The 22,562-nt window shown below is 39.2% G+C and overlaps 2 long non-coding RNA genes across 2 annotated transcripts; both read right to left on the reverse strand.

Moving 5' to 3' along the window:
- Positions 1-567: 567 nt before the first annotated feature.
- LOC310963781 lies at positions 568-3,793 on the reverse strand. The gene is made up of 3 exons (XR_014593708.1): positions 3,689-3,793; positions 799-858; positions 568-694 (listed from the first exon to the last, which is right to left on the reverse strand). It is a non-coding gene; the product is annotated as an uncharacterized lncRNA (long non-coding RNA).
- A 1,798-nt stretch (positions 3,794-5,591) lies between these two features.
- Positions 5,592-22,205, reverse strand: LOC310963780. The gene is made up of 4 exons (XR_014593707.1): positions 22,160-22,205; positions 18,626-18,697; positions 6,522-18,199; positions 5,592-6,209 (listed from the first exon to the last, which is right to left on the reverse strand). It is a non-coding gene; the product is annotated as an uncharacterized lncRNA (long non-coding RNA).
- Between the last annotated feature and the right edge of the window lie 357 nt (positions 22,206-22,562).

A 22,562-nucleotide genomic window follows, 5' to 3' on the forward strand; every position in this document is an offset into this window, starting at 1 on the left:
GTTGTTGAGTCACCAGTTGTAGTTGATCCAGCATTTGTTGTCGTCAATGCACCAGTTGTAGACCTTGCAGTTGTTGTAGTTGATCCACCTGTTGTTGAATCTCTGGTTGCAGTTGATCCTCCTGTTGTTGTTGAATCTCCAGTTATAGTTGATCCACCTGTTGTTGTTAAAACTCCAGTTGTAGTTGATACACCAGTTGTAGACCCTGCAGTTGTTGTAGTCGATTCACTTGTTGAATCTCCAGTTGTAGTCGATCCACCAATTGTTGAATCTCCAGTTGAAGTTGATCCACCAGTTGTTGAATCTTCTGTTGTTGATATTGTACCAGTTGTTGTTAATCCACCAGTTGTACTTGATCCACCAGTAGGTGTTGAAGCTCCATTAGTTGTTGTAAAACTTCCAGTTGTTGTCACACCTCCAGTTGATGCACCAGTTGTTGTTGACTCACCAGTCGTAGTTGGTCCTGCAGTTGTTGTTAACCCACTAGTTGTAGTTGACACACTGGTTGTTGTTGTTGCTAAGCCTCCTGTTGTAGGTGAACTTGCAGCTGTAGTTGTTGCACCAGTTGTTGTTGTTGATCCTCCAGTTGTAGTTGAATCTCCAGTTGTTGTAGGTGCACCAGTTGTCGTAAATGGATCTCCAGTTGATGTAGATCCTCCAATTGTTGTTGTTGTATTAACAAGCCCAATGGAAACTTTTGGCAAGAAGAATGAATATAATGATAATGATGTCTTTAAGATGATGTATTTTCAGAGTGCTGTAAATACCTTCACAATATTGCAGTAATAATTTACTTACCTATAACTGTCAGTAAAATCGATAAGATTGGGCCAACACCCATTGTGTCTGCTCTTAAACCTGTAAAATGACAGAACAGTGATTTACTCATATAAGCAGCATATAAACATAATTTTTAATTTTTCATAAATTATAGTATTGTATAAATACTGTATATACTATATAAACTATATGTAATATAGTAAAACAAGCCATGTCATATACATCCTGAACTCTCATGGGGGCAAGTTTATGTGGGTCAAACTAAAAGACATCTTAAACAAAGAATAGCTGAACACACGAAGGCTATCCACTCTAGGAATATGGACTATGCTATTGCAAATGACTACTTCTGTGTCTCCTAAAGTCGCACTCAAGAGCAATTTTAAATGCTGAGATGTTTGTGCAAAATAGATGGTTATTGCATTTTCTTCAATAATACATTTGTATAATATTATAGGATTTATAGGATTTTTAAAGAATTATTTTCAATGTTTTACAAATTAATTGGTCTTTTTATTAAAACTACCCAAAGTAGGTGCATTTTTTGTTTTGTTTTTTAAGATAATTTTCGGGCATTTATTTATTTTTTTGCCTTAATTGGATAGTACAGAAGGCCGCCTGGGAAAAGGTGAGAGATAGTGGACAACATGCACCGAAGGCCTGGACTCGTATCAATGCAGCAGTAAGAATATAACCTTTGCAACTGGGGCACATGCTGTACCAGGTGAGCTAAATGGCTATAGACAACATTTAGGGCTGGGGTGTGTGTATGTTACTTTATATCCACTGCTTTTGCTACTAAACTCTTTTGGTGTTCACTTCCTGCAAGTACCTCCAACTCCGAATGATATAAGATTCTTTTGTGTTTTTTCTTTTGAAATCCCTGTGTGGCTGCAGTCTCATGCCCTTTAATGGGGATTGGCGGGGCGTTTACCTATGCCAATTAGGATAAACTAGGACATTTTGTAAGAATAAGTTTAGGAAAAATGTTTTGGGGATATTGCTAACTGAGGCCTTACGAGTTCTTTTGTAGGGGATTGATGTTTAAGATTACTTGTGGCACATTCTTATATAGCTTGGGAAAAATATTATGTATTATTTATGCATTAGATGTGGTTACTTAAGTCATATATTTCTCTTTAATGGATTTTGGTATGATTGGATACCCTGTTTATTGTCTCCTCCCTAATCTTCCAACAACTCTTCTAGTTTAGGCTTAGTTAATTCCTTATTAGTGGGGTAGCATTTCAATTTCTAATTTATATATGTTGTATTCATGTTCTGTTTTACTGCCAGCTCTTACATTTATATATCCGTGGTTACTGATGATATACTTTTTCAGTTTTGTTAAAGGAAAACCATGCCCTTATGCAGCCTTAACCCCTCCAAACTTTTCCAGTCTGTGCTGAATCAGTCCTAAATTTGGTGAGGTTAAAGAAAGTGAGATGTTTTGTCCTATTTGATTATGATGAAGACGCACTTGGCGTCGAAACATTGATAAACGTCAATCTAGTAATTATTCTGCCTGCTATCAATGTGCTCCATTATACTTCTTGTATCTTCTAAGTTTCTCTTGTTAAGAGATTGCCCTGTTGTTTGAGTACAGCTTCATCTGAAGTAGTTGAAGCCCATCTAACTCTTCCTTCATCTGACCTGACATGATATCTCCATTCTTCTATCAAACTGAAGTTTCACCAAAAGTGACTTTAGAGGATTATGTTTGTGGCAGCCAAATAATACATTGGACATTGGAAATGTTGCGACAAAAACAATCTTGCATTGTAAAATAGATTGTATTTTCAAACAGTTTGAATAAAACATGTTATTGAATAATATGCTCGAATAGTAAGAAAGATATGGTACAAACATTTTTCCTACCTCAAGAAGCTTGAAATCAATCTCAACATGAAAAGTATTTTACATTGTAAGGTGAAATGGGGTTGTATGAGGTACGTATCCATAGTCAGTGTATTGACTACAGTAAATGGCACAAAGTAATGCACTGCTGTGGGTACCTCATACAACCCCACTTCAAAATCCCCTAACTGTACCTTTTTTTTAGATAATTTTTCTTGGCATGTTTTCAAGCCTCTATTAGATAGGACAGACAGGAAATGGGGTGGGGGGGCCCGCGGCCGCTGCCTCAAGTACCTTCAGCCTCTTTACAAGGGGCGACTGCTCTAACCACTCAGCCACTGGTCGACCCCTAACTGAAGACCTCAAGGGCTCAAGAATTTCAAAATAGATAACCAGCACAATTATCTAAAGGACAACACTATATCAAATGTATTTACATGTGCACTGAATAAGGAGACTTTACTATCAACAGGTTTACAACCAGCAGACGCTGACCTCTGACCTCACTATGAAGAGACATAAGCAAAAGGAGGTTTTATCTTATAATAGTTTGAATGGAATCAAAATAAGATGAGCCTTACAAAAATCTAATAAAACAAGATTTCACAAAGAATTGCAGAAACAACACATAAAAGGCAATTAAAAATACATTATAGTGAAGCATATTTTACACTGAATAAATAAACCTGTATATACAATATAATAATACACTTATTAGAGTGGACAGCAATCACCCCAAAAAACCTGTTCAGGATATACCAGTGGGTCTAATCTGTAGAAACAGAGGCAGACTTTAGTAATTAAATCTAATTAAATAAAATTTAAAAAACATTTCCGTAGCAGATTATATTCTAGATCGAGCTTACTGAGTAAAATCCTTACTCTTGCTTATGTTTCTCTACAGATTTTTCACCTCTGGCAGGAGAAATAAGAAATACAGTATTAAAACACAGGCACATTCTGCCAGCTGTTCCTGCTATGAAAAAGATGCTCAGCCCATACAGGTAAAAACATAATGTTAAATCTTCCATAAACACAACAATGTACTTACCCAAAGCAATGATGTTTTTTAGATATGCACAATTTTAGAACTTATTCAGAGGCTCCTTATGTACAGTCCTCTACCCTCTCTGGCAATGCCACCTGTTTGTTCAGGTCCTATATTGATGAAGATAAGGAAGTGTTGTGACACTGGGGATGGGACAAGGAAACAGAAAAAAACAGCTCCCAGACAGTTTGATTGTCACTCAGCAGTCCTGAGTGAGTTTGTTTATGCATTCCATCCAAGTGAACTAGCAGGATGTCATTATAAAGTATCTTACACAGGTAGAGCTGCAAGATTATTGCTTAATGACATACTTTCCATTCATTTACTGTGTGATGAAATAATATGTTTTTGATGGCTAAAATTAAAAATATTTTTTCCTTAATTTTGTGAATTTCCACATATTCCATTAGAATTTGGAGTTTGTGTGCTTGGCACTCTTTTCTTTTTTTAGCCAGTCAAGTCACAGTGGTGATTGTTCTTATTTTTATTTTTTTATATTAATTTTAAATGTATTAGCAAATTTTACATTAGAAATTCATAGTTGGTTACATTCTATCTTCTTCTTTTCCACCACCGAGTGAGAAGCTTGATAAGACCACCAACATACTCTATAGTTTGTCCCTCCGTTCTGAGATTTATAACCTGTTGTAAACCCCTCAAACACCATTGTACTTTGTATTCTATACATTATTTTAACTGAATTTACAAAGCAATCCTTTGTCTGCTTCCCACTTATTTATCCCCTTTCATGTCATTTAAAAAGTGCTGCCATAGCTTACACTGCTAGGGCTTCATTACTTTCTCCGTCCCCTCAGTCTGGACAGAATTTGGTAAAAAGGCCTTCGCCTACTCTGCCCCATCAACCTGAAACAAGCTACAGCAGAAACTGAAGCTGTCCAGCATGATTCCACAAGGGGATTTTTGAAACCTCCTTTACTTTCAAAGAAATCTGGTGAGAGAGTCTGTGGGGTTCTGCCCTTGTTCTTCTTGATAGTTTTAAGCTACCACTTTGGCACTTTTCACATAGCACTTGTATGACTTGTGTCCTTATTATTGTATTTGGTCTTTGTATGAGTGTCCTATTTGAACCTTGTGTTTTATTACTGTTGTGTGTTGACCAAGTCTCCCTTAAGAAGGAGACCCGTGTCTAAATGTGATTAACTGTATAAAAAATAAAATGAACTTTCTTTTAGTCTTCATGCTCTATAATTGTTTTTTTTTTTTTTAATTTTAGGGTTTAAGGTGGAAATGTCATGCTTTTGCTTATGATGTTGATAGCTGTAATGTTTAAGGCATTTTAAGATTCACTAAAAACTGTGTTTTTATGCTGACTTACCCTGTCTTGTCAAATAGTAATAAATGGAACCGTAAATCTGGCCAGGGTGCATTGGTGCACCTGTACATTTTTTGTTACCCCTCATTCGAAGTTCATTTAAAGTCATGTGAAAAATATGATAGTAAAAAAAGGCAAGGCAACAACGTCATGTCTGTAACCAGACTCTTACTTAAGCTTTGACTCACCCTTTGTTCTGAACATTCACAGATAATGTAATTCTTTCCTTGTGGGTGGGGATAACTGCAACATACATGCCCTTTCGGTGATTTGATCAAACCTAATACCTTAAAGCCAACATTTGTTCTGGCCTAGGAAAATAAGATCATACTGACATATTTAACAGTTTGACTGGGTATGAGTATATATATTCAGAAGTCCATTAAAAGGCATTAACCTTAAATAACAGACATTAGTTATGCATGGCTTTTTGGGAGTCCTGAATACCAATTCTACACAAAGAGAACAGAAAGAATAGCTAAATTGTGCAGGTGGATTAGATAACAAAAAAATCTGCAAAACATTAGAATGACAAAGTCAATAAACAAAACTCAACCTAAAAAAAAACTCAAGTCACAGGTAATGTATTTATTAAAGTCACATAGGTAAAGGCATTCTTCTTCTGTTTAAGAACTTTGAATATCATTTCAGACACAGAGAGAATAGAGAAGAAAAAGTATTCTCTAATTTTCAGAGTCACAGTGGACCTACACAATGCCATCAGTCCCCTCAATGTCTAAATAACAGCAACTTTGACAACCTTGTTAGAAAATTAAGTGGCAATGGTACCCAGAAACAAACACTTGGCATAACAAAAAAAACAGAGAAATGAATCCTGAAGCAAACAATCTTTCAATCATGTGTTATATTAGCTATAAATGTGTTTTCATGTATCAGTTTGAATATAGGACTTGAGTGTTATCTTTGTAAAGGACACACAGACAAAGAGAAATGGAGGTGTAACAGGCAGAACCACAACAAAAATGCAGGAAGAAACTTTAAGGCCATCATTCAGTGCCTGCCTTACTTGAACAATCCTAGTTGTTACCATCCATGGCATGTGGCTTGTACAATGATTTAGTGTGTGTAGTGGCTCACTGATGGTAGGTCCAGGTGATCATCAGTCAGACTCAAAATGAGGATTTCAAGCCTTCAACCTCTAATTCACACTTCTGGTGGCAATATGGGAGTCTGTGAAATTGAAAAACAGAGATAACTTACCATAGAGAATATCTGGATGCAATTAAAAACATCAACATCCAGGCTTTTTTAATGCCTTGTTAATGTGGATGTATTAGGCATAAACAGTAAGCACATTGCTGGAGCACATGTATTCCAACACATATACAGTGAAATATATAAAGGGCCTACCATCACTGACTGCCAATGAGAAGAAAAGAGAAATGAGAATTAATACTACTATTAATCTTCTCCTTTAACTTTTGAAAACAGAAAGAGATATTGCCCAAAATGTCAAACTATTCCTTAGAAGTGTGTAATTACCTCACTTGTGTTGTTCTCATCTGTCTAGTGTTGCTCCTCAGGGTCTGCATGGAAGGCATCCACTGAAAGTGTTGTCCAGTTCACAATTGGGTAATCAAAGGTAAGGGGCCTCACAGCACCAATTTTGGGGCTATATTTGAAAAACATTGTATTTCCACCAGATAACTGACCAGAATTAGGATCAACTTGCTTCTCTGTTGTGTTGGCTTTGCCGGAATTTATGGTTGGTGCATCCGAGGAAAATGACAAAGGCTGAAGGGAACTTGAGTCTGTAGCAACATTTGTAAATGTTGACGCAGGTTTGCGGGAGTCAGATGATGTGGTTTCTGACACAAGTCCAGCTGATGGCATATAGCTGGATGGCACAGTGGAAGGGGCAGCATCTGACATGTTAGTTGGCGTAGCCGTTAAAGAGCTATTGTCTTCTTTTTTAACCGTATTAATTCCTGAACTTTGGGTAGGTGTCCCATCTGTGGATACAGACATCAAGGTTGTTTCCATAGTTGTAGTCTTGTTGGTCTGAGATGAATGCATTGGCTCTGTTGTTGTGTAGGATAGCTGTTGTGTTGGGTTTGTAGATGCAGTGCTGGATGGTGCTTTGCTGGGGACAAATGAGACAACTTGTGTCTGTGAAGCAGAAGGGGTGCTTGTAGTTTGTAATGCTGATGCATCAGTTGGCAGTTTGGTGAATGTGTTGGGAGGAACTGATGAATGTCTAAAAGTTTGTGTATTTATGGATGTAGTTGGAGTTCTTGAAGGGCCACTTAACGAAGGACTGGTTGTGATGGGAGAAGCTGAACTCTGCGGAGGAGTGCTTATTGCAGATGAATTTGGAGATGTTCTTGGTTGCTTTGTAGCCTCAATAAAAGATGTCATGGATGCTTTAGATTGTGTTGGTGCCACTGTAGATAATGTTAGCAAGGCTGTTGACAAAGAGGCTGTCTCTGTTGTTGCTGGAGAATATAAACCATGATCTGTGATTTCAGTTGCCATTAATGTGGTTGTTTCTATTTCTGTTGTGACAGAATCTGCAGTGTGTGTTGATACAGATGTTTTTTCGCTTATAAGAGGCGTGCTGTGTATTGGAGTTGTGTGAAAGTTCCTTGACGCACTTGTTTCAGATGCTGAAGCTCCTACTTGGGTTGTTGCTGGTGTAGTCATAACTGTAGTTTGTGTTGATCTTTGCAATGGTGTTGACAAGGATAGTGTACTTTGTGTCAATGTTTTTGGTGTTTCTATTGTAGGTGAAATTAGCTCCGTTGCTGTTGCTGTGGATATGGTTACCCCCGATCCTCTAGTTTGCAATGTAAATGCTTTTTGTGTTGGTGTAGCTAATCTGCTGCGTGTTGGTCCTGTGCTCGTTGATCCAAGGCTTTGTTTTAAAGATGTGAGCAGTGCTGTTGTAAATAAGGCTGATGTAGGTGTTGCTGAAGTGACTGAATCTGTTGTTATATATTCTATACTTTGTCTTGGAGTTTCTGATTCTGAGTCAGCAGTTTGTGTCATTACTCTGACTGTTGTTTGCTTAGTTGTAGTTGGTGGTTGTGTTACAGGCGATGTAGTTTGTGCTGCAGTGATTTGTAATGGTGTTGTTGTTGATTCTGTTACTACAGATATTGCCTTGTCTTGTTGATTTGTTGTCGGTACTACAGTGTCTGTTGGTGTTGTGAGTGTCGTTCCTATGTATGGTGTTTCTTGTGTTGTTATGTTGAATGTGGCTGTAGATGCCATGGATATAGTTGGTTTTGCTGTGGATGCTGTTGTCATAGACGCTGCCATCTGTGTAGATGTAAGAGTAGTTAAGTGGATATTAGTTGTAGATGAAATAGATTTTGTTGGTGTTGCTGGGGACACCGTTTCTACATATCTTCTAGTTTGTGTCGTGAATGCGGTTGCCATGGTTGCTGTCGTTTTTGTTGTTGTAATCACTGATTTACTGTGAGTTGGTGCTGTGTTTTGAGTTTCTGTTACAGCTGGTGATTCTTTTGTGAGTTGAATATTCTGTGTTGTTGTTGGTGTAGTTGTGGACACTGTTTCCACAGATCCTCTAGTCTGAGTTATCAATGCTGTTTCTATAGTTGTTGTCATCACTGACTCACTCTGTGTTGGTGTTTCTGATTTTGTTGAGAGTGGAATAGATTGTGTTGGTGCGGTTGTGGAAACAGTTTGTTTTGTGAATGCTGTTGCAATTGGTGGTGTCGTTTGTGTTGTTGTAGTCACTGATCCATTTTTTGTTGGTGTTGTGCTGTGAACTGCTGTTGATTCAGCAGTTTGTCTTTCCGCTGTGTGTGGCTCTGTTGTTAATGATGCTGATGTTTGTGATGTGGCTGATTCTGTTGTTACAGATTCTGTACTTTGTGCTGATCGCGAGGTTACAACTGTAATTTGTGTTGGTGAAGTCATAGATAATGTAGTTTGCATTGGTGTTGCTGCTGGTTCTATTGTGGATGGAATAGATTCTGTTGATGAGGTTGCTGACACGTTTTTTGTTGTGAATGCCGTTGCAATAGTTGGTGTAGTTGGTGTTGTTGTAGTCACTGATTCACTGTGTGTCGATGTGCTATGAACTGCTGTTGATTCAGCATTTTGTACTGTAGCTGTGTGTGGTTCTGTTGTTAATGATGCTGATCTTTGTGAAGTCACTGATGTTGCAGGCGCCCCTTCTGCTGAAGCTGCTGATTGTGAGGTAACAGCTGTTCTTTGTGTTGGTGTTGGTTCTATTGTGAGTGGGATAGTTTGTGTTGGTGTATTTGTGGACACAGATCCTCTAGTTTGAGTTATCAATGCTGTTTCTATAGTTGTTGTCATCACTGACTCAATCTGTGTAGGTGTTGTTTTTGATTTTGTTGTGAGTGGAATAGATTGTATTGGTGATGTTGTGGACACAGTTTGTGTTGTTAATGCTGTTGCAATCGGTGGTGTAGTTTGTGTTGTTGTAGTCACTGATTCACTGTTTGTTGGTGTTGTGTTGTGAATTGCCGTTGATCCAGCAGTTTGTCTTACAGATGTGAGATCTTGTGTTGTTAGTAATGCTGATTCTGTCCTTTGTGCTGATCCTGAGGATACAACTATAGTTTGTCTTGGTGAAATAACAGATAATGTTGTTTGTGTTGTTGCTGATTTTAATGTGGGTGGAATAGATTGTGTTGGTAAAGTTGTGGACACAGTTTGTGGTGTGATTTGAGTTGCAATAATAGGCATTGTTTGTGTTGTTGTAATCACTGATTCACTTTGTGTTGATGTGCTATGAACTACTGTTGATGCAGCAGTTTGTATTGCAGCTGTGGGTTGTTCTGTTGTTAATGATGCTGATGTTTGTGAAGTCACTGATGTTGCAGGCGCACCTTCTGCGGAAGCTGCTGATTGTGAGGTTACAGCTGTTGTTAGTGTTGTTTCTGATTTTGTTGTGAGTGGGATAGATTGTGTTGGTGCAGTTGTGGACACAGTTTGTGTTGTTAATGCTGTTGCAATCAGTGGTGTAGTTTGTGTTGTTGTAGTCACAGATTCACTGTTTGTTGGTGTTGTGTTGTGAATTGCTGTTGATTCAGCAGTTTGTCTTACAGTTGTGGGATCTTGTGTTGTTAGTAATGCTGATTCTGTCCTTTGTGCTGATCCTGAGGTTACATCTGTACTTTGTGTTGGTGAAATCACGGATAATGTAGTTTGTGTTGGTGTTTTTTCTGATTCTATTGTGAGTGGAATAGATTGTGTTGTTAAGGTTGTGGAACCAGTTTGTGTTGTAAATGCTGTTGCAATCGGTGGTGTAGTTTGTGTTGTTGTAGTCACGGATTCACTGTTTGTTGGTGTTGTGTTGTGAATTGCCATTGATCCAGCAGTTTGTCTTACAGATGTGAGATCTTGTGTTGTTAGTAATGCTGATTCTGTCCTTTGTGCTGATCCTGAGGATACAACTATAGTTTGTCTTGGTGAAATCACAGATAATGTTGTTTGTGTTGTTGCTGACTCTAATGTGGGTGGAATAGATTGTGTTGGTAAAGTTGTGGACACAGTTTGTGGTGTGATTTGAGTTGCAATAATAGGCATTGTTCGTGTTGTTGTAATCACTGATTCACTTTGTGTTGATGTGCTATGAACTACTGTTGATGCAGCAGTTTGTCTTGCAGCTGTGGGTTGTTCTGTTGTTAATGATGCTGATGTTTGTGAAGTCACTGATGTTGCAGGCGCACCTTCTGCAGAAGCTGCTAATTGTGAGGTTACAGCTGTTCTTAGTGTTGTTTCTGATTTTGTTGTGAGTGGAATAGATTGTGTTGGTGCAGTTGTGGACACAGTTTGTGCTGCGAATGGTGTTGCAATCGGTGGTGTAGTTTGTGTTGTTGTAGTCACGGATTCACTGTTTGTTGGTGTTGTGTTGTGAATTGCTGTTGATTCAGCAGTTTGTCTTACAGTTGTGGGATCTTGTGTTGTTAGTAATGCTGATTCTGTCCTTTGTGCTGATCCTGAGGTTACATATGTACTTTGTGTTGGTGAAATCACAGATAATGTAGTTTGTGTTGTTGCTGACACTAATGTGGGTGGAATAGATTGTGTTGTTAAAGTTGTGGACACAGTTTGTGGTGTGATTTGAGTTGCAATAATAGGCATTGTTCGTGTTGTTGTAATCACTGATTCACTTTGTGTTGATGTGCTATGAACTACTGTTGATGCAGCAGTTTGTCTTGCAGCTGTGGGTTGTTCTGTTGTTAATGATGCTGATGTTTGTGAAGTCACTGATGTTGCAGGCGCACCTTCTGCAGAAGCTGCTAATTGTGAGGTTACAGCTGTTCTTAGTGTTGTTTCTGATTTTGTTGTGAGTGGAATAGATTGTGTTGGTGCAGTTGTGGACACAGTTTGTGCTGCGAATGGTGTTGCAATCGGTGGTGTAGTTTGTGTTGTTGTAGTCACGGATTCACTGTTTGTTGGTGTTGTGTTGTGAATTGCTGTTGATTCAGCAGTTTGTCTTACAGTTGTGGGATCTTGTGTTGTTAGTAATGCTGATTCTGTCCTTTGTGCTGATCCTGAGGTTACATATGTACTTTGTGTTGGTGAAATCACAGATAATGTAGTTTGTGTTGTTGCTGACACTAATGTGGGTGGAATAGATTGTGTTGTTAAAGTTGTGGACACAGTTTGTGGTGTGATTTGAGTTGCAATAATTGGCATTGCTTTTGCTGTTGTAATCACTGATTCACCGTGTGTCAATGTACTATGAACTGCTGTTGATGCAGCAGTTTGTATTGCAGCTGTGGTTTGTTCTGTTGTTAATGATGCTGATGTTTGTGAAGTCACTGATGTTGCAGGCGCACCTTCTGCTGAAGCTGCTGATTGTGAGGTTACAGCTGTTCTTTGTGTTGGTGGTGGTTCTATTGTGAGTGGAATAGATTGTGTTGATGCGGTTGTGGACACAGTTTGTGCTGCGAATGCTGTTGCAATCGGTGGTGTAGTTTGTGTTGTTGTAGTCACGGATTCACTGTTTGTTGGTGTTGTGTTGTGAATTGCTGTTGATTCAGCAGTTTGTCTTACAGTTGTGGGATCTTGTGTTGTTAGTAATGCTGATTCTGTCCTTTGTGCTGATCCTGAGGTTACATATGTACTTTTTGTTGGTGAAATCACGGATAATGTAGTTTGTGTTGGTGTTTTTTCTGATTCTATTGTGAGTGGAATAGATTGTGTTGTTAAGGTTGTGGAATCAGTTTGTGTTGTAAATGCTGTTGCAATCGGTTGTGTAGTTTGTGTTATTGTTATCACTGATTCACTGTTTGTCGGTCTTGTGCGGTGAACTGCTGTTGATTCAGCAGTCTGTTTTGCAGCTGTGGTTGGTTCTGTTAATGATGTTGGTGTATGTGAAATCATGGATGTGGTTGTTAAAGTTGATGCAGATTCTGCTAATGTTGCTGATTGTGGGGTTTCAATTGTAATTTCTGTTGCTCTTGTTTCTGATTCTGTTGTCGGCAAAATAGATTGTGTCGTTGCGGTTGTGGACACAGTTTGTGTTGCGAAGGCTGTTGCTGATCCTGAGGTTACAACTAAACTTTGCGTTGATCTTTGTGGAGGTGAAATGACAGATATTGTAGTTTGTGTTGGTGTAGTTGCAGGTTCTATTATGAGTGGAATAGATTGTGTTGGTGAGGCTGTGGACACACCTTGTGTTGTGAATGCTGGTGCAATAGGTGGGGTTCTTTGTGTTGTTGTAGTCACTGAGCCACTATGTGTTGATTGGATGTGAACTGCTGTTGATTCAGCAGTTTTTCTTTCAGCTGTGGGATCTTCTGTTGTTAATGATGCTGATGTTTGTGATGTGGCTGATTCTGTTGTTATAGATTCTGTACTTTGTGCTGATCGCGAGGTAACAACTGTAATTTGTGTTGGTAATATCATAGATAATGTAGTTTTTGTTGTTGCTGATTCTATTGTGGGTGGAATTAACTGTGTCGGTAAGGTTGCAGAAATAGTTTGTGTTGTGAATGCCGTTGCAATAGGTGGTGTACTTTGTGTTGTTGTACTGTGAACTGCTGTTGATTCAGCATTTTGTATTGTAGCTTTGTGCAATTCTGTTGTTAATGATGCTGATGTTTGTGAAGTCGCTGATGTTGTAGGTGCACCCTCTGCTGATTGTGAGGATACAATTGTAATCTGTGTTGGTGTTGCTACTGATTCTGTTGTCGGCAAAACGGATTGTGTTGGTGCAGTTGTGGACACAGTTTGTGTTGTGAATGATGTTGCAATAGGTGGTGTAGTTTGTGTTGTTGTAGTCACTGATTCACTGTGTGTTGGTGTTTCGTTGTGAATTGCTGTGGATTCAGCACTTTGTCTTACAGCTGTTGAATCTTGTGTTGTTAGTAATGCTGATTCTGTACTTTGTGCTGATCCTGAGGTTACAACTTTAATTTGTGTTGGTGAAATCACGGATAATGCAGTTTGTGTTTGTGTCGTTGACGGTTCTTTTGTGGGTGGAATAGATTGTGTTCTGAATGCTGTGGCCATAGGTGGTGTAGTTTGCGTTGTAGTCACTAACTCACTGTGTGTTGATGTGCCATGAATTGGTGTTGATTCAGCAGTTTGTATTATAGCTGTGGCTGCTTCTGTTGTTACAGATTCTGTACTTTGTGCTGATCCTGAGGTTACAACTGTAATTTGTGTTGGTCTTTGTGTTGGTGAAATCATGGATAATGTAGTTTGTGTTGTTGCTGATTCTATTGTGGTTGGAATTAACTGTGTTGGTGAGGTTATGGACACAGTTCTTGTTGTGAATGCTGTGGGCATAGTTGGTGTAGTTTGTGTTGTAGTCACTGACTCACTGTGGGTCGATGTGCTTTGAACTTCTGTTGAATCAGCAGTTTGTCTTGTAGTTGTGTGTGGTTCTGTTGTTAGTGGTGCTGATGTTTGTGAAGTCACTGATGTTGCAGGTGCACCTTCTGCTGAAGCTGCTGATTGTGAGGTTACAACTGTTCTTTGTGTTGGTGTTGGTTCTATTGTGAGTGGGATAGTTTGTGTTGGTTCGGTTGTGGACACAGTTTGTGTTGTGAATGTTGTTGCAATCCGTGGTGAAGTTTGTGTTGTTGTAGTCACTGATTCACTGTGTGTTGGTTCACTGTGTGTCGGTATTGTATTGTGAATTGCTGTTGATTCAGCAGTTTGTCTTACAGTTGCCGGATCTTGTGTTGTTAGTGATGCTGATTCTGTACTTTTGGCTGATCCTGAGATTACAACTATACTTTGTGTTGGTGAAATCACAGCTAATGTTGTTTGTGTTGTGACTGGTTCTAATGTGGATGGAATAGATTGTGTTGTTGAGGTTCTGGACACACTTTGTGCTGTAAATGCTGTGAGCATAGTTGGTGTAGTTTGTGTTGTTTTAATCACTGATTCACTGTGTGTCGATGTGCTATGAACTTCTGTTGATTCAGCAATTTGTATTGTAGTTGTGTTTGGTTCTGTTGTTAATGGTGCTGATGTTTGTGAAGTCACTGATGCTGCAGGCGCACCTTCTGATTGTGAGGTTACAACTGTTCTTTGTGTTGGTGTTGGTTCTATTGTGAGTGGGATAGTTTGTGTTGGTGTATTTGTGGACAAAGATCCTCTAGTTTGAGTTATCAATGATGTTTCTAAAGTTGTTGTCGTAACTGACTCACTGTGTATTGGTGTTGTTTCTGATTCTATTATCAGTGGACTAGATTGTGTTGGTGAGGTTGTGGATACAGTTTGTGTTGTGAATGCTGTTGCAATAGTTGGCATAGTTTGTGATGTTGTAATCACTGATTCACTATGTGTTGGTGTTGTGCTGTAAACTGCTGTTGATTCGGCATTTGGTCTTTCAGCTGTGTGATCTTTTGTTGTTAATGATGCTGATGTTTGTGATGTGGCTAATTCTGTTGTTACGGATTCTGTACTTTGTGCTGATCCTGAGCTTACAACTGTTATTTGTGTTGGTCTTTGTGTTGGTGAAATCACAGCTAATGTTGTTTGTGTTGTGACTGGTTCTAATGTGGATGGAATAGATTGTGTTGTTGAGGTTCTGGACACACTTTGTGCTGTAAATGCTGTGAGCATAGTTGGTGTAGTTTGTGTTGTTTTAATCACTGATCCACTATGTGTCGATGTGCTATGAACTTCTGTTGATTCAGCAATTTGTATTGTAGTTGTGTTTGGTTCTGTTGTTAATGGTGCTGATGATTGTGAAGTCACTGATGCTGCAGGCGCACCTTCTGATTGTGAGGTTACAACTGTTCTTTGTGTCGGTGTTGGTTCTATTGTGAGTGGGATAGTTTGTGTTGGTGTATTTGTGGACAAAGATCCTCTAGTTTGAGTTATCAATGCTGTTTCTATAGTTGTTGTCGTAACTGACTCACTGTGTATTGGTGTTGTTTCTGATTCTATTATCAGTGGACTAGATTGTGTTGGTGAGGTTGTGGATACAGTTTGTGTTGTGAATGCTGTTGCAATAGTTGGCATAGTTTGTGATGTTGTAATCACTGATTCACTATGTGTTGGTGTTGTGCTGTAAACTGCTGTTGATTCGGCATTTGGTCTTTCAGCTGTGTGATCTTCTGTTGTTAATGATGCTGATGTTTGTGATGTGGCTGATTCTGTTGTTACGGATTCTGTACTTTGTGCTGATCCTGAGCTTACAACTGTTATTTGTGTTGGTCTTTGTGTTGGTGAAATCATGGATAATGTAGTTTGTGTTGATGTTGTTGCCGGCTCTATTGTTAGTGGAATAGATCGTGTCGGTGCGGTTGTGGAAACAATTTGTGCCGTGAATACTGTTGCAATTGTTCGCATTGTTTCCGTTGTTGTAGTCACTGATCCACTGTGTGTCAATGGGCTGTGAACTGCTGTTGATTCAGCGGTTTGTCTTGCAGCTGTGGTTTGTTCTGGTGTTAATGATGCTGATGTATGTGAAGTCACTGATGTGGTTGTTAAAGATGATGCAGCTTCTGCTGAAGTTGTTGATTGGGAGGTTACAACTGTAATTTGTCTTGGTGTTTGTGGTGGTGAAACGATAGATGCTGTACTTTTTACTGATTGTGTGGGTACAGCTTCATTTTGTTTTGATCTCTCTGTCGTTTGATCAGTTGTTGAATTGATTTGTAATGGTGTTGTAGTTGATTGTAATGCTACATATATTGCTTTGGGGGTTGTTGCTTTAGATACGGTTGCTGTATTTCGTGTTGGTATTTCTGTGTGAACTATTGTGGATGCGGTATTTTGTGTTGCTTCTATAGATGACGTTGTTGTTACTGGGATATGTGTCCATGATGCCATTGATGCTGATGTGGCAGACGTTCCAGTTTGTGGTGAAGTCAGTTGTGTTGTTACAGGTGTGAATGCCAGGGATTGCAAAGGCATGACTCTAGATGCTGTTATCAAGGATGCTCTAGTTTGTGCTGGTGTTGTTGGGTACCTCGTTGATACGATAGTCTGAGCTGGTGTTGTGGCTGCTGTTGTCGTGACTGGGTCTGTTATTAAGGATACTATGTTTTGTTTTAGTGTTGAAATGGATTCAGTCTCAAATTCCTTAGTGGCTTGAGTTGGTGTTGTGTCCGTGGTTTCTACCCTCACATTATTTGACTCGGCTGTCAAAGGTGCTCTGTCCGTTGTTGTCATGGAGTGCATTGTGGCTGTTTGTGGTGGTGTTGTGGTAGACACTGATGGCGATGACAATGTGATAGTTGTTTGTTTTTCCACAGAGGTTGTTGTTTGTGCTGATGTTAGAACAGACATTATTGTCATGGATACCGTATTTTGTATTGGTGTTGCGTGTGAATTTGTTGCTACAAATGTTGTACTTTGTGTTGCTTCAGATGTTTTAGGTTGTATAAAGGAATCTGTCTCTGCAGATGTTTTGGTTGGTGTTGGGATGTACGCTGTAGTTTCTTTAGCAGTTGCAGATGATAGTGTTGTTACATTGATTTTAGATAAATCAATTTCATTTGTCGCAGTGGTCGATCCTGACAGTGTAAATGGTGAATTCTGAGTTGTAATTGGTTCAGTGGTTTGTTCCTTGGTGGTTTGAAAGTTTTTAAAAGTATGCCCTTTAGTGACATTCAGTTGATTATAGCCAGATGTTTCATGTGTGGAAGAGGAAGTTCCACCTTCAGGGGACGGTATATATTGCCAAGCTGAAGTGCTGCTCCTTGTTAAGGAAGTATTTTGTTCAGGTAAACTTGTTTCTGGTGTTGTTCTGAGATTTGAGGTTGAATTTGTGTAAACTTTGACTGTACTTGGGGCTTTTTTCAGAGTAGTGGATGCAGAAGTTAGTTCTGTTGCAGATGGGCTCAGATTTGAATTATTGCCTTTGAAGTTGATCAAAGCTGAGGAATTCAGTGATGTGTTGGTCACAGATGCGTTGTTGGATTTGTCTGAAGTTAAATTTAGCTCCTCTATCTCTGTTTCGTCTTGGAATTCGGCTGTAGATGTTAACATAGGATTTGTTTGTGATAACTGTGGATTGCTGGTTGGCATGCTGTGATCTGTGACGTCTGAGGCCTTGGGTGTGACAGTCACAAATATGTCTGTAGCAATGTGTGTATTGTCCAGGGTTGTAGCTGTGGGAGTTTCATGCCCTGATACCGAAGGGGTGTAACTGGATACCACTCTTTCCATCCCAGCTGAGTTCGGTAAAGGTGAGCTAAACTCTGGCAGTGTCAGAGTTGTCGCAGTTACAGTTTCTGCTGAGAAATTTATCAGTTCTGAGACATTATGCGTCAATGTGGAAGTGATAGACCCAACAAAAGATGAATTTTCAACTCCATTTGATGAGAAAGAGAGGAAAGGGGGAGAATTGGTAGGGTTTACCGCTGATGATTCTGAAGCTGGTTGGCTTGTGTTCATGTCAGGCAACGGACTGGTTTGGGCAGCTTCAGCGAGAATCACAGGTGTGCCGTGAGAAACATTGGCTGTATTTTCAATTTCCTCTGTTGATGTAGCATTTATTTCCTCAATCAACTCCATCATTCCTTTGACTCCAGTTACTGAAGTTATTGCACTCTCTGAGCTAGATGATATTACCTCAGTTGAAGTAAATACACCAGACACCATGGGTGGAGTTGTTGACGTCCATGTTTTTGGTGTAGGCGAATATGACCTGACCTCTGGTACTGTAGTGGTCAAAGCATTTGTTGAGTTGAATAAAGGAACCTCAGTAGAGGCTGCGGCCCAGAAGTGAGGTGGACAGAGAGCTGTGTGACAGAAAAAGGCAAATAGTCTCTTAGCAATTCATCTTTCACAGGCTTTACATCATAAACAATGACAGCAATTAACTTTTAAATTCAGTTGTATGGTTCTTTTACCCTGGCGATTTGCCACCACTATGCCTGAACCCAGGAAAGAAAGACCACTAACACTAGTCGGACACGCCTTCTTTCTATAATGCAGGCGAAGCACAGCGCTTGGTGTGCTAATGACTCAGCCTGTGTTGAAATCACCTGAATAAAAAGTGACAGCTGCAGTATCAATGTGACATTAAGAGATTTTCTTTTTGCCTTTCTTTGCCTCAAATATTGTCTTGACTTTATGGAAACTGAAAAAAGATTTTCTGTCAGTTTGGCTATACATGTAGAGTTAATCCTGTCAAGGAACTTTTGATGCAATGTTACCTGACTCACCTGTCAGAAGGCTTACAAAATAAACACAGTTCATGGTGGCAAGTGATGGTTATCCATGAGCAGGAAGCATGTCTGATAGCAAAAAGACAACAAAAAGAAAGGCATTTGTCTTCTATTATTTGAGGCCAAACACCATAACCTACAAGAGCATACTCAACATACAAACACAATTTCAACAATGCATGAGATGATGTGTTGAAGATTCCATTCCTACACCCACTGGTACTGTACATATGCATCACTATTTTTTTACGTCTTGCATGACTAGGTGGTATATATGAAGAAACCAACCTAACGACCGACAGTAGACTTCAGTAGAGGTTCATGTATAGCAAGATTAAAAAGTATAATGTTTGTATTTAGCAACAAATGAATATAGCAAAATGACTGTTTAAATGTGTAGAACAGACATTGCAAGAATGAGGACAAGTATTCTTCTTTTATGTTATCAATTCAAATAAAGCGAGGCATTTCGACACGACACAGCAGGAGATGCACAGGTCTAATTAAAGGAGTACTCCACCAATTTAGCTTTGCACTCCTATAATATTGTCTCACAGTGGAGGAAAAAAAGATCAAAATCAAGGCCATACAACCGGATCTATCTTTTTTTTTACACACATTTTTTAACATTCCTTGTCAAGACTTGGCGCCTGCATTACCCTCAATGCAATTCGATCATTGTCATTTAAGTCAGGTGTAATGCAGTTGAGTTGTCAGCCTCAAGCTGAGATCAAGCAAGCTACAGTGGTCTGTTAAGCCCAGTTTAGACCAAAAGTTTGTGACGAAACAAAATGTTGCAGGTGAAAGTTTCAGCAGTGTGAACTAAGCCGTCTTGTCTTGACTCAAACCGACTGATGTTGTTGTCTGCGACTCAGCTTGTCATATCGCCAGCAGCCGGTTTTAGAGCGTAACACACTTCACTTGTTTCAACGGCCAATTAACTTGTAGCAGATGTCGCTTGTCAAGTCACTAAACTGTCATCTGTTTGTAAAGGCCATCTTAGACGGAGGATCAGCGAGAGGGAGAGAGGAAGAGATGGAGAGAGAGGGTCGAGCGAGCTATACAATAAATAAGGAGAGGGAGCGGCTTAATCGGGAATAAATCAGAGAATCAGGGAATACAACGGATATTTTCACCGTTTTATCACAACTACAAATGCAGCTTTAGCAATTGTGTCACTCCCTCTGTCCTCATTAATATTTTATAATGCTACAAATTATTTCCAGCGCCGAAAAAAGCCTGAAAAGTCGGAGGTCAGAACAGAAGTACAGAGAGGCGTTGCTATTGAGATGATACACCAAGCTTACCTCATCTCGCTGGTGTGAACTGGCGGGTTTCAGAAAGTTGCAGACCTTCGCGTTGGAAGTATTTGCAAGTTTCAAGTAATCTTGACGCATATATTTGGTCTGAACTGGGCTTAAAGCTCACTTCTTTCTAACTCCACACCCCCAGATTTAAAAGAAATAATAATCATTGTAGTCTTCAGCCCGAACTGACTCAGATGACATCCTCTGAGGTAGTTTATCAGATTTCACAAAGCTCCTTCTGAAGACCTCTGAAGATAAATGGCTTCATACAACTAATATGTAGTATTTCAAGACATGTAATTGGTGGCCCCCCTTTAAACTAATAATAGGTGCCTTCCTATTGATCCAGGGTTCACTTTGATATTTTTCATGCTGGCTCACTGGCATCACTTACTGTTAGACTTTAAGTGCAGCACAGCACATTGTTAATTTTATTGCATGTGCTTTTATGGCCTGTTGGAACTTCACTATTGCTGTAGATCCGATTAGGTGTGAACTAGATCTAAACACCCTAACAGGGCCCATTCCATCCAAACTTACTTTGACCTGCATAAAATACTGAAGTATGCTGCTATTATTATCTTCTATCTTGTTGTAAAAAACCGTTCACCCCAACACCATGCATCAAAATAGTTTTGACTATGGTAGCTTAATATAATAAGATGACTGAACCGCTGACTTTTTTGTGCTGTGGTAACCATGATATTATATTTCATATCAGGAAGGAAGTTTACCAGGTGCTCACTATTTCAACTCACCCAACTCGCCTTACTGTTATATGTGTTAGTTAGAATCAATCTATTCTATCGTTTGGATTCTGTCTGCTTGAAACTACAATATAGAAAATATAATTCAGTTCTAACCTTAGTGGGATCAGATTTTAAGGTGCTTTTAGTGACCTACAAATTTGCAAATAGGCATGCCCCCTTCTACCTCTCTGATAAGCTTTATATTGCAATCAGGACTCTCCCCTCTCAAAACACAGAGCTGCTGTCTGTTGCCAGAGTTAAAAAGAAGTAAACATGCCTTTTTCGCGCATACCCCTTCCTCTAATAAGCTCCTTGTGGACATCTGAATCAGTTCCAAACTCATCTTTTTTACTTAACCTTCAATTTATTGCTTCTTCCTTCATTATCTCGCTGGTGGGTCGGTCTAAGCCTCAATGTATCTTGTATAAATGTATCCACGCTATGCATTTAGACAGAGGCTCTCATTTTTATTTCCTCTCATCATAAAAACAATATATATCCTAGAGATACACAAAATAAGTGCTTCTCCTTTTTTCCCTCTTATCAGTGAAATAATATAGACATTAGGAACGGGGCAATAATCATTTTTGTTGCGGATTGTAATAAAAACACTCACAGTAAGTTAATTGTGTGAAGATTGTGAATGTCCTCATGAGTGACTTGAACGGCAAATTGAGTGGAATTTATTTTAGTTTTTCCTCTAAGTGTAACAATCATTTGGGCACAGTGCATAAGTTGCAGTTTAAAATCAAGCACAGTCCGTTTGAGGGTAAAGTCCCTTGAGGAAAGTTTGTGATTTGTGAAAATAAATAAGATAAAATAAATAAAATCCAATTGACTACTGTTAAACATTCTACAATTTAAAATATACCTCTGAACCCCAGATGTCATCCTGCTAATGGATATTTCTTTTACGTTATTTGATGTTAACATTTTATGACCCCTAGTTGAATGAATAAAAAGGTTGAAACACACCTGTCGGAAATGATCAAACAGGTAGTAGCAAAGCATGACTCAGCATTTGCAAACAGGCAAATGCTGAGTCATTTAGGCAAATCAAAACTGTATTTAGAACATCAATCGATACTTTGTGAATTTTCATAAAACAGATGAATGCAAACACATGTAATGTAGTTAATATTATCATGGATTGTAGGTATGTGCACCATCACCATCAAGACACAATGTCATAGGCTAGGATCTGGTGGTCTGGGACTTTCACAGCCCCCCCACCTGTCTGCTCTCTCTCTCTCTCTCTCTCTCTCTCTCTCTCTCTCTCTCTCTCTCTCTCTCTCTCTCTCTCTCTCTCTCTCTGTCCCTCTTTCTCCCTCTTTCTCTCTGGCATTTTAAAGCCAGAACTTAGTTCTACAACTTTTACACTGCATGTTAACCTTACTTGACTGAGCAGACACAGAAGTTTAAATGAGTTAAAGGACTAATCGTTTGTGAGTCAGAAAAACTTAAGTCAAGCTCACCTTTTAACACCTGATATCTTCCGTGAATCTTCAGTACACCGATAACCGTAAACAAAACTATAAAGAAGAGCAATCTAAAGTCATCTCACAAAACCAGTTTTTCCGGCTACAATCACACCTGTCAGTCCACTTCATAGAAGTGACGGTGGACAGGAAGAACATTTCAAAAAGGGCTCCCACGATCATGAAAAACTTGGACAATTAAAACTTCATTCATTGAATAAGTACGATCCTTTTGTTAGGAAAACAGTTTTGGAAAAGTCATGGAATTGTGTTGTGCTTAATGCAATTATTACAGTAATCTTCCGTGGATTGCCTTCCATGTAATGTAACATAACGGCAAAGCTATTTTCTGTAGCTACTGACGTAACGTAGCTCTAATCTGTGATAAAGTCACGTACAT

The sequence above is a fragment of the Echiichthys vipera genome, assembly GCF_963691815.1.
Source record: "Echiichthys vipera genome assembly, chromosome: 22".
NCBI classification, from domain to species: Eukaryota; Metazoa; Chordata; class Actinopteri; order Perciformes; family Trachinidae; genus Echiichthys; species Echiichthys vipera.